The following is a 12,696-nucleotide window of genomic DNA, read 5'->3' as shown; positions in this document are numbered from 1 at the left end:
CTAACAACCCCCTTGGTTAGGTTCAGGCAGACAGTCGGGGGTAATTGAAGCTACCTCTCCCTTCAGGCCTTCAACCTGAAGCATTAAATATCTTTTCGTCCTTTAGTTCCTTGAGCCAACAATGCAAAGAGTGCTCCTAAACTGTTACAAGCACAATCATTCCCAGTGGTCGTTTATTTGGACAACTGCTAAGGAGTGAATCCTTCTCTTCGAATGCATCCAGCATTCGATCCGAGATCAAATGCGACTTGGAAAGATTCCCAAGGGTTTGTTTGTTCACCCTTTTGTCCTTGGGTTAGGACCATACCCTGTTAACCCAACTTAACCAATACCTTATGTTTCATATATTAACAATAAATCCTGGCGATCATGTCGCTCCAAATTGTTGACTGATCCTTTGCTTCTAAGCAAATACCTAATTTCCCTTAACTTGGCAATTTTTCCCCAAGAAAGGTGATATAACAAGATGACTACTCATTCTCGTACAAGATAAACTTGTGCAAGAACCTGCCAACCTTATTCCAAGGACTGGCAAAACTCTTTTGTGATCAAACCACAAGACCATGCGATGTTGCAACTTGTTGCACAAGTGTCACATCTATTCCAAGGGATCAATTCACCCATTGAACGGTGTTTTTTGGTCAAGGAATTATGATTAGACAATAAAAAGGGTTTAGGGTGTCTTCTTACCCAACCCACTCCTAATTGCACTAGGCCAACAACGTTCGGTCCTACTGAGTTTTAACATCAGATCGAATGTTCCTTAAGGTAGAAACCCTAGATCATTATTAGCATGAGCAACCAATTGACCAACACTCCGTGAATGTGGGTAGGACCTTCGATTCAAGGGTTTCGTCTTGGCAACAAGTACGAAACTAGGCCGAGTCCTTAACGTGCTAAACTCCAGTTAGCACTTGGGTTATTTATTGTATTGGTTGAGCCGTCCTATGCGAATCCCTTGCGGGTTAGGTGATTTAGATAATTCGATCTACTTTTCTTGCTAGAAGGATGAACCATTCCTAGAGATGTTAACTTGATCTAAAGGATAAAGCTAGTTGTAACATCTTACAATTCTCGTAAACACGCAATTCATTGCTTCTACATATTGCTAAATTCACAATAACCCTAACTTTTCTTGTTAATATCAAAACGCATGATAAATTCTAGAATAACTTCCATTGAACCTACTAGGTTTTACATTCAAGGATCATGCTTGCAATTCTTTTTCTAAGCTTTTAAGATTTCATGCTTTTAATGAACCATGCAGCCTTTCCCTAAATACACTCTTGATGAACTAAAATTCTTGCATGCGACAAATCTGCAACATGCAATCCTTTCCTAACTACAACGTAGTTAAATGAAATTCATGCCAATTGAAGCTAGAGTTAACCTATTTCATGCAAGCTCATAGAATCATTTCCATGCTTTTCTATTTCCTACGGGTGATAACGACTTTCCCTAATGAATCATTACAATGAAGATTTGCCTAAAAATTTGACATGCGCTTAATTTTCCATGTCTAGTCAAAGGTGCACTTAATAATTTTGACCTTATAATGATAGGCAATAGGTTTCTAGCCTTGTCACTTTAAAATGCATGACACGGCAACATACTATTAAGGACGTTAAATGGATAGACAATTTCTTTATACGGAAAATACCAATGACCAATTTCATGTCATGAACTAATTCTAATAATTGTTCAAATAGTAGATAAAATTCCAGTTGCATTTAACTTGACTAGGCGATTTTGAGCATGCATAGGTGCTTCCTAATCCATGAAGTTATCGTGATTAATGCAATACTTTTGTGTGGAATCAAAATTAGTAAAAACCTAGACTTGTGGGCTCAGGCAGATATCCATGTGAATATTAGGAGAAGAACCTCCCGCAGGTGCGACTTGCGACTTCTTGGGGGCCATCCTGGGCGTAATTATGGACTTCCAGGTTGCCTTTGCCCTTACGCGATCGGTGAATTTGATTGCCTTGGTGCGTAACCTCAAGATCTTGCCCTTCTCCCTCGTACGCAGGAGATAGCTTCACGAAACTACGGATCTTTAAAAGGCCGGGCTTGTGAGACTTGGGCTTATGGGATTTGGGTGTATGGGATTTGGAGTTTTGCTTAGGGAAATTGGGCTTTTACAAGGAAGATTGCAGAAATGGAGCTTCACAAGAAGGCTCGTGGAAATGGTGTTTTACGAGCCTCTTTTAAAACCCGGGTGGCCACGCAGAAATACGGCTTAAAGACGCGGGATTTTTCCCTCCCCGTGCACAGGAAATCTTCCACCAAAATGGGTTTCCTCAAAACCCCGGGGTGGCTAGTGGAAATGGACTTTATAGGTGGCTTGTGTGAAAGGGGCTTATAGAGGCCCCCTTAGAAGCTTCTTAAAGAAGCTTTTGGCTGTGGACAGATCCACGTGGAAGAGGGAGGGGGTAATAAGGAAACGATGTGGAAGAAGGATGATGGCGTGAGGGAAGACATTTATGGCGGCGGCTGTAGCGCTGCAGGCGATAGCATCTCTCAGTCTTGGCTTCCACGACGGTGGCTTATCCAGCACGGTGTTCTGTCCTTCCTCCTCTCTCTCCATGCAGCACGGCGTCCTTAGCTTCCTCCTCTTGCCCACCCACTAAGGGGGGTTCTTATAGGCCAAGGGGGGAGAGGGGAGCTCCACCACGTGGCCACTGCATGGCATCCCCCCCCTCCTCATGCAGTCAACATGTCCACTAAGCCCATCCCCCCACACTCCCTCTCCTCCAGCCATGCATCGACTGGGCGAAAGGGATAAATATAAAAAATTTGCTTTAATAATATCCATTTTGCCCCTCCCAAGAGGGTGTTTACCTGCGGTTTGCAGATTTGAACCCTCGAGCTCGCTTTGCCAATGCGGAGGTCTCGATTTCTCGCATGCGGGTTACAGATTACACTGCCGAAAATTCCAATATGGAAGATAACCTTTCCACAAGGTTTACGCGGTGCGCGGGAAGTCAATATTCACGAGCGGGAATATTACATTCTCTCCCCCTTGGAGGAATCGAGATGTCCTCATCTCGAGAAGAACTAGGGGTATTGTTGGTTGAGAGTGCTTTCATCCATCCAAGTGACATCCTCCTCGGGATAATCTTTCCACTGGATGAGGCATTCTCTCAAGGTTCTAGATCTCAATTGTCTCTCCCTAACATCTAAGATCCTATCAGGCCATAGCTCAAGGACTCCTTGGCTAGGCATTACAACTTGTTGGTCATCAAGTACATGGCTAAGATTAGGTACATACTTCTTCAGTAGGCTGATATGGAATACATTATGAACCTTTAGGTTCTCAGGGAGTTGCAGTCTATAAGCATTGGGTCCTAGGCACTTGATGATCTTGTATGGTCCACAATACTTTGGACTTAGCTTCTTGCAATCTCCTGAGGATAGGGAACTCTTCTTTGGGCGTACGCGAATGAAGACCATGTCTCCTTCATTGAAGGTTCTATCTTGACGTTTCAAATCCTCGTATGCCTTCTGTCTATCCTTAGCACCTTGGATGTCCTGTCTTATTGACTTTATTTGGTCATCCATATCTTCCAGCATCTGCCTTGAAGATTCAACCCTCAAGGTTGGATCTGAGAAGTTTAAAGGACTTCGATAGTCATGCCCATACAATGCTTGAAAAGGGATCATTTGAGTACTTTGTTGGTAAGAAGCATTGTAGGAAAATTCAACCAAAGGCAAGTATTGCATCCACCTTTTTGGTTCACGGCAGCAGTGTGCCCTTAGCATATCCTCGATGACTTGGTTGACTCACTCCGTTTGACCATCAGTTTGGGGATGGTAGGCTGTAATAAAATAGATTTGAGTCCCAATGGCTTCAAAGATAGCTCTCGAGAAGTGTGATGTGAAGAGAGAATCACGATCACTAATGATTCTTCTAGGCAACCCATGTAGCTTGAATATCTCCTTGAGAAACAACCTTGCAATGTCTGAGGCTTTATAGTTTGTCTTAATAAGAATAAGGTATGCAACCTTAGTAAGCATATCAACCACAACCATGATGGAGTTGTATCCTCCGTGAACTTGGGGTAGGCCAATAACAAAGTCCATACTGATGAATTCCCATTTCATTTGGAAAATGTCAAGTGGTTGCAACTTTCCTGGCATTTTGACATGTTCGGCTTTGATAATTGACAAGACAAACAGTTAGTCACATATTTGAGAACGTCACCTTTAAGCCTCGCCCAATAGTGGCTCTTCCTAACTGCATTGAGAGTCTTGGCATAGCCGGGATGTCCTGAGAAAGGGGAATCATGAGCTTTCCACAATATCTTATGCTTGAGTGACTGGTTTTCCGATATACATAATCTCGTTCTATAGTAGACAAGTCCACTACTGATAGCGAATTCATGATACTTAGCATGTAGCTTTTGGTCCTAATCCTTGATAGGGATCTCCCTTAACATCTTTTGATAGGTTGGATCATGGCATGCTTCTTCTCTAGCTAGCTCAAGTATTGGGTTGTTTGGCATGGATACCTTTGTAGCTAGAGATCTAGCCGTTGATGGATTTTGCAAGATTAGAGAATTAAGGAATGCCTTGCGATTGAGTGTATCGGAAACCACATTCTCCTTCCCAAGTCGGTATTTGATTTCAAAATCATACTCCTCCATCACTTCAATCCACCGACGTTGCCTCATGTTGAGCTCGTTCTGGGTAAAGATCCACTTGAGACTTTTATGATCCGTCATTAGGGTAAACTTATTACCCAATAGGTAGTGTCTCCAAAGCTTATCTATTCTAGGAATAGGGTACTTGTTCTTAATTGTTGATTGATTCAGTCCTCTGTAATCGATACACAGTCGAAGCGTTCCATCTTTCTTTTTCTGAAACAGCATTGGAGCTCCCCATGGCGAACTGCTGGGACGGATGAAGCCCTAATCTAACAGTTGCTTGAGTTTCTCCTTTAGCTCAATTGCTTCCGGGATGGACATTCTATAAGGCCTCTTTGCAATTGGTGTAGCTCACGGCACTAGCTTGATTTCATGATCAACTTACCTTTGAGACGGACGTTCTGTCAGCTCTTCAGGAAATACGTCCACGTATTCCTTTAGCCATGAAGGTCATTCACTAGACTCCTGCTTCTAATCTAGCTTATTAAGCTTAATCAAGTAGACAGGTAGTCCCTTTCTAACTCCTTTTATAATCCAAGAAGCTTTGGCCAATTGAATTTTTGGTTTTCCAGCCTCTCCTTGAGTTGTGACCAATTCCCCTTCAGAGTTTCAAAAGGAGACTTGGCCCTTTCCACAATGAATGTGGGTGTCATTAGGTTTAAGCCAATCCATTCCGAGCAAACACTCATGGATACCTAGGTTCATGACCCTTTTGATCGAAGTCGATTTTCCTCCCAGGAAGAATTCCACCTTAGCAGTTTGCCTGGTATAAGTGACCTCACAACCATTTGCTAATTCCACAAGGAAGGTGGGTGCTTCTACTGTGGCTATTCCTAATCTTCTTGCACAAGCTGGTAAGATAAAGGAATGCGTGCTGCCACAATCAATCAAGGTTTTGAAACCTTTATCTTGATAGTCCTATGGTGTCTGAATCACCAAAAACTGGCGATTTGGGCCTTTCTTGTGAAGGGCGGCATGGACTGTTACCCTCTCAAACTCTGCTTCCATGGTTGGGTCTTCTTCTTTGCACAATTCCCTATTGGCAACAGAGGCGGTTCTTCCTTTGCCTTGGGTGGTGGCTCCTTGGCCACGGGCGTTTCCTTGGAAAGGAGCTTGACGTTGTCCTCCGCCAAGCTTGGGACATTGCCTTTTTAAATGACCGGGCTCGTTGCAGTGGAAACAACAGAGATTGCAGCCATTACTTTGGGTAGGAACACAGTTATTGAAATTATTGGTCCTTGGTTTCTTTCTTTGTCCCTGGTTTTGACCTTGAACTCTCTTCGCTTGGGGCCTATATGCTTCTCTGTTCTGATCATTATAAGACCAAGTCTTGTTACTTCTTGGCCTAGCTTGCACCTCTTGAATTATGGGCACAGCTCGAATGAGTGCGTCCTGTAGATCTGTTGGCTGCATAGATTCGAGGCGGGTATTCACAGGTGGGTTTAAACTGGCACAAAAATTCGACACTTGTTGTGTCATATCCATTTGTGGTGCATACTTTAGAAGTGAGACAAATTTTGAGTAGTATGCGTCAAGAGTCAGACCCAGCTGTTTTAGCTCATAGAACTCATTAGTTTTCTGCGTGCGATACGCAGGTGGTAAGTATCTTCCTTGCACAACTTTCTTCATGTTTTCCCAAGTAACGGATCCTTCCAAGATCCCTTGATCTCTGCACTATTGCTTCCACCAAATCCTGGCTTCCCCGGTGAGCTTCAGCTTGGCGAGCATTGCCTGGTTGGCAGCTGCAGTACCGGCCTCTTCAAAGTAATCTTCCATGGACTCTATCCAAATCTCAGCATCAGCTTGGATAGTCCTTCCTTTCCCGGCAAATTCTGGCTACTTGATCTACTTGAGAAGAAACTTCTTCTCCTGAATCATAGCCGTACTTGATGTAGGGGACAGACTGGGAACTTGTACCTGGGGTTGTGCCTAGGTAGAGGATTCTTAGCGTTAACAACTCGCTAATTGTTATGATTATTTTTCATACCCAATTCAACTTTCAGCCAAGAAACCTAGCCACTTAACTTTTTATCAATTCCCATAGTCAAGATAAACATTGATAAAAAGAAATCTTATTTCATTCATATGGGCATAGCCTTTTCGGAGTACAATATTTCTTGGGATGGTAGAGCAACTGGTACATTAGTTTGGGGAGAATAATGTTGTGTTACATTTAGCTACGGGAACTTGATAATAGTATGGATTTGGATCATGGATCTTTAGGAATTGATAAGTCATCAGGAGATTAGGGTATCCTTTCCTTTGGTACCCATTCTTCTCGTAGTGTCCCAACACCTTGATCTTGTCGGTGGGGATTATACGGGTCACTTCCTTGTAAACATATGAATTCAGCTCGACCCTCCGACCTTTGACATATAAAGTTGTGTTTACGTGAGCCTTAACAAAAATTAACAGCTTCACGATCTTCAGGTCCTCCAACCACTTGATTCTCTTTAGGTTGGTTCGAAGGTACGCGAACCGGTGGGCAGCTATATAATAGATTCCTAAGTCACCCGTCCATCTCGGTTCCATGTACAAAGGCGATGGATTGTAAATACAGTCTAGGATGTTCATCATATTGATCCTTCATCGATAATCTCAGGAATGCATCGCGGTCATAAACATGACTTGGAACACTAAGAATCTGTTCCATGCTTCATAATTCTGCAAGACAGCATCGAAAGTAAGGAATTGTTCTTAACAACAACATTTGCTTTACTTCTTCTTATTACGATTTCTTATAACGACAACTCCTTCGTTGGTTCGCTCTGATACAAACTGTAATGTGTCCACCTGTTCCCTTTCAGGACACGCCTTAAAAGTCCATCGAAAAGAGAGTCTAGAAATCTCCCCCCGGCACTCCCATGGAAAGTTATGGGGTTTGCGATCTAGGACTTCCCATGTCTGCCACGTAGCAAAAGTATTCTAACCTTCCCACTTAGGACCGACCTGAATCAAGGTTTCCCCTAATAGTCATTTTTCTAAACGGCAGATAGCGTCGAACCCCAAGCGAACTACTTTACGCAGAAATGCCAGGGACAAAGCGGATTCATGCTGCACTTGGTTCAAGGAGAATGGGAAACGAGAGGGATGCAAGGTTCGACCTCTCTGTCCATAATGCATAGTCCCATTCCATTCCCCTAAAATAGCATAAATCGAGATTTTTGTAACCTAAACTCTAGGTCAACACCCTTGCTGTTCATTTCCTTTGAAAAGAGCTCCTTGCTGTCCATTTCAATTGAGAAAAATTCCCGGCCAACCGGGACCACCCATTCGTAGGACGGACCCATGGCCACATCCATGGCACTTTCCTCAAGGTTGCTTTAGTTGTCTAATTACCTACCACATTTAGTTGGACATGCATCAAGCAGCTTTCTTAATTAGCTCGTTAGACACTAGTTCCTTCACGTAATCTTAGAACTTGACATAGAAAAACAGTCTCAAACAAGTTCCTTTTCAACAGGTTATCATATTTATCTTTGGAATACATCCATAAAATGTAGCCCGCAGGCTAATCCATAATCCGCCCGAAGGCAATCTATAATCTGCCCGAAGGCTATCCAGCAATCCACAGGGATTACTAATCTAAGATTCCGCCCGTAGACTAGTATGCGGGCCTCAAGATCCAATCCTGAGTCATGTTGGCCTCTTGTGCAGGGTCCGGAAGTCAAGGGATTTACGGCCAGAGCCCCCCTCCCAAGCGTCCTCCTGCTCCAAATAGCACTCAACGAAGAGACCTCACACGGCGGGTTCGGTCCACGTTTCTGGCACGGTGAACAACCCCCTTGGTTAGGGTCAGGCAGATAGTCGGGGGCAATTGAAGTTGCCTCTCCCTTCAGGCCTTCAACCTGAAGCATTAAATATCTTTCTGTCCTTTAGTTCCTTGAGAAAACAATGCAAACAGTGCTCCTAAACTGTTACAAGAACAATCATTCCCAGTGGTTGTTTATTTGGCCAACTGCTAAGGAGTGAATCCTTCTCTCCGAATGCATCCAACATTCGATCCGCAATCAAATGAAACTTGGCAAGATCCCCAAGGGTTTGTTTGTTCACCCTTTTGTCCTTGGGTTAGGGCCATACCACCCTGTTAACCCAACTTAACCAATACCTTAGGTTTCATATATTAACAATAAATCCTGGCGACCATGTTGCTCCAAATTGTTGATTGATCCTTTGCTTCTAAGCAAATACCTAATTTCCCTTAACTTGGAAAATTTTCCCCAAGAAAGGTGATTCCAAGGGTGGGCCTCCTAAGCCCCCTTCCACATTACACCCCATTCCTCTTTGTGGGTCCTCTTAGCCCTTGTCCATGTGGGCTTGGTACAGCCCTCCCTCCTGAAATCCAAAGCCCTATTGGGGTCCTCAAACTCCTTTTTCTCCCCCCACACAAAAATCCCCTCCTAAGGACTCTTTAAGCCCTTTTTCCCCATACAAAATCCCCTCGTAAGGGTGTTTTACACATTTTTTTCCCCTTTCCTGTAGGTCTTTTAAAGGCCATTAAGCCTTTCTCGTGGCTTTACTAAGCCTTACCCTCGAAAGATTTTAAAACCCCCTCCCCGGGCTTTAAACCCCATTCCCATGGGTTTTTCCCCCTCTGCAAAAATTCTTCTCCTAAGGTCTTTTTCACCCTTTGCCCTTTTCCCAATCCGCTAAAGTCCATTTAGCACCCTATTTCCGTGGAGTCCTATCCGAGGCCTTTAAAAAGCCTCATCAAGCCCTTTTTCCCTCTTGGATTTCCTACAATCTCCCAATTAGCCCAAGCGCTAAACCCCTTCCCATGTAGACAATTTGCACCCTGGAGCTTCTACGAAAGGAATGAGAAATTAATAAGTTACATTCTAAGGTTTGTGTCTGAAGAACGGTGGAACCACAAAGGGAGTTTCATGTGCAAAGGAGATGGCCAAGGTCATAAATCTGCATCCAAGATGATAAGGCCACATTCGCGATGGCTCCTAAGAAAGCACAAGGCGCAACCGCAGGAGGATCGTCTCCTACCATCCATGTGGACCTTTCACCACAAGTCCAGGTTTTTTTCTTCCTAATTTTTTATTTACGTCGTTATAATCCAATCGTGCATGGATCATTTTTGGAGATAGGATGCATCTTTCGTTTTAAATACTTTGACTAATTTTAAAGAAATAGCTCATGATGGAAGAATTCGGTTCTTAGTATTTTCAATAAAACGAACAAAATAAAGTGAGCATAAGATTCCTATGCATTTTTAGCAAGTAGTTTTTATGCATTGCAATGAATTGAAATAAGCTTAATGTCCATTTTTACAAAACGGAATTATGATAATACACTTCAATTAAGCATGAAAGGAATAAACCATTTATCGCATTATTGAACATTTTTGTCGAGATGATTCTTAAGGAAAGTTACTAGCAACCGTAGGAAATTGCTAGGGCTGCATGAGGAAGATTTAACTCTAGGCAAGTGACCTAAAACTCAAATCAACGAAAGGTTGTGTAAGTTCTGCATACGACTATTTCATTTGGAAATGAAAGTAGAAAAAGGCTGCATGTTTTAACATAAATCCCTAAAGCCTAATAGCATGAATCTTGTTTGCATGTTATCGGATGATAAATTAGAATTATCCTATAACTTAATCTGTGCTTTGATCTTAACCCAAAAAGTTAGGGTTGTAAATCAACTTATACATAGGTAATGAATCATGTAACCTAATTATCTTCGAGAATAGACAGGTTAAATTAGTTTAAACCTGAACACCTAAAACTGCGAGGTACTCGTTTAGGAAGGGTTAATTCAATGCAACATATCCCAAAGAGCTAACTAGGGTTAGCACATTGGGGACATTACCTAGTTGCTCATTTTACCAAAGCTGAAACTCCGATACCCTAAAGACTTGCCCACATTCATGTAATGTAGGGACATTGGAACATACTTGGAGAAGTGATCTAGGGTTTTCCTAAGAATCTCTCATTAAAAAAAAGATGAAACTCGGAACCCTAGGACCGACAATGTCGGCCTAATGTAATCACGAACGGATTGTTATATCTAATCATGATACCGTAATTAGAAGACACCATTGATGGGTAGAATAGTCCCATAGTTTGATGCGATACTTGTGCAACAAGTTGCAGAGTCGCATGATCTTGTGATTTGATCACAAGGGAATGACCAATTCCTCGAAATGAGATTAGAAGATTCTTACGCAAGTTTATCTTGCAGGAGGATGAATAATCGTCCTGATTTAGTACCTTTCTTGGGTAAAGATAATTGTTGGAAGCAAATGACCAATCAATAAATTGGAATAACATATGAACTTAAGGTATTGATCAAGTCGGGTTAATAGGGTACGGCCCTAACCCAGGATATAGGGGATCTTGCCAAGTCGCAATTGATCCCGAATCGAGTAGTGGATGCATTCGAAAAGAAGGATTCACTCCTTAGTAGTTGATCAAAAATAACGACCAATGGAATTGTTTGTGCTTGTAACAGTTTTAAGAGCACTGTTTTGCTTTGTTTGCTCAAAGAATTAAAGGATAAATAGATATCTAATGCTTCAGGTTGAAGGCCTGAAGGGAGAGGTAGCTTTAGTTACCCCCGACTGCTTGCGTGACCCTAACCAAGGGGGTTGTTAACCGCGCCGCGAAGGTGGACCGAACCCATCACGAGAGGTCTCTCCGTTGAGCGCTACTTGGAGCAGGAGGACGCTTGGGTGCCAGAGGGGGCTCTGGCCCTAAATCCCTCGCCTTCCGGGCCCTGCACAAGAGGCCAACGTGACTCGGGATTGGATCTCGAGGCCCGCATACTAGTCTATGAGCAGAATCTTGGATTAGTGATCCCTGTGGATTGCTGGATAGCCTTCGGGCAGATTATGGATAAGCCTACGGACTGGACTTTATGTATTTCAAAGAAAAATATGATAATTTGTTGAAAACAAACTTTTTTGACATTGCCTTTCTATGTCAAGTGCCATTATTACGTGAAGGAACCAGTGCCTAACGGGCTAATTTTAGAAGCTGATTGTTACATGTATAACTAAATGTGTTAGGTAATTAAATAACTAAAACAACCTGAGAAAAGTGCGGAGGATGTGGCCATAGGTCCGTCCTACGGATGGGTGATCGCGGTTGGTCGATAACTTTTCTCAATTAAAATGGACAACAGGAAGATCGTTCAAAGAACACGAACAGCAAGAGCGTTGACCTAGAGTCTAAGTTAGAAATGATCTCGATTTACGTTATTTTAGGGGAACGGAATGGGACTATGCCTCATGGCAGAGAGGTTGAGCTTCGCATCCCTCTCGTTTCCCATTCTCCTTGAACCAAGTACAGCGTGAATTCGCTTTGGACCTAGCGTTTCTGTGTAAAGTAGTCTGCTCGGGTTCAACGCTAGTTGCCATTAGGAATGACCAGTAGGGAAAACCCTAATTCAGTTCGGTCCTAAGTGGAAACGTCCGGAATACTTCCGCTACGTGGCAGACGCGGAAAGTCCTAGATCGCAAACCCCGTAATATTCCATGGGAGTGCTGGGCAGAGCTTTCTAGACATCCTTTCCAATGGACTACTAAGACGTGTCTTGAAGATAACAAGTGGACACGTTACAATGAGTGGATAGTCATCCCCCTTCACTGGCATCACATACATGTCAAGCTCCAATTGCACTCCACACACCTTTACCTTGACTTCCTTTATAACTCCCAAACACTTTACTACTACATTGTTATCCATTTTGGCCCCAAATTCAGTAGTGTTATTTAACTCTAATCTCAAACGATGCATCAACTTTTCTGTCATGACACAAATCTCTATACCTCCATCCACATATGTCTTTGACACTCTCTACCCATTGATTTCGGCTTCCACTAGAGGCACAATATACCTGGATTTCATTCGCATGTCTATTCTTCATGGATCTAATGCTTACCATCTTTGACCATTGTCTCCGCACTATTGGAGATAGATGTAGTAATTGTGGCCATGAAAGTTTTGGCCCTTGATCCCTCACATCAGCAAGAAAATCATAAGCTCTAGTACCTTTACCCAGGGAAAACTCATCTGGCTCAATGTGTCGGCATGAGCAAG

The sequence above is a fragment of the Lygodium microphyllum genome, chromosome 20 (genome assembly GCF_053477565.2).
Source record: "Lygodium microphyllum isolate KBCC chromosome 20, Lygodium_microphyllum_v1.1.10, whole genome shotgun sequence".
Lineage (NCBI taxonomy): Eukaryota > Viridiplantae > Streptophyta > Polypodiopsida > Schizaeales > Lygodiaceae > Lygodium > Lygodium microphyllum.
The sequence above is the reverse complement of the archived record's forward strand: the minus strand, read 5'-3'. Positions refer to the sequence as shown.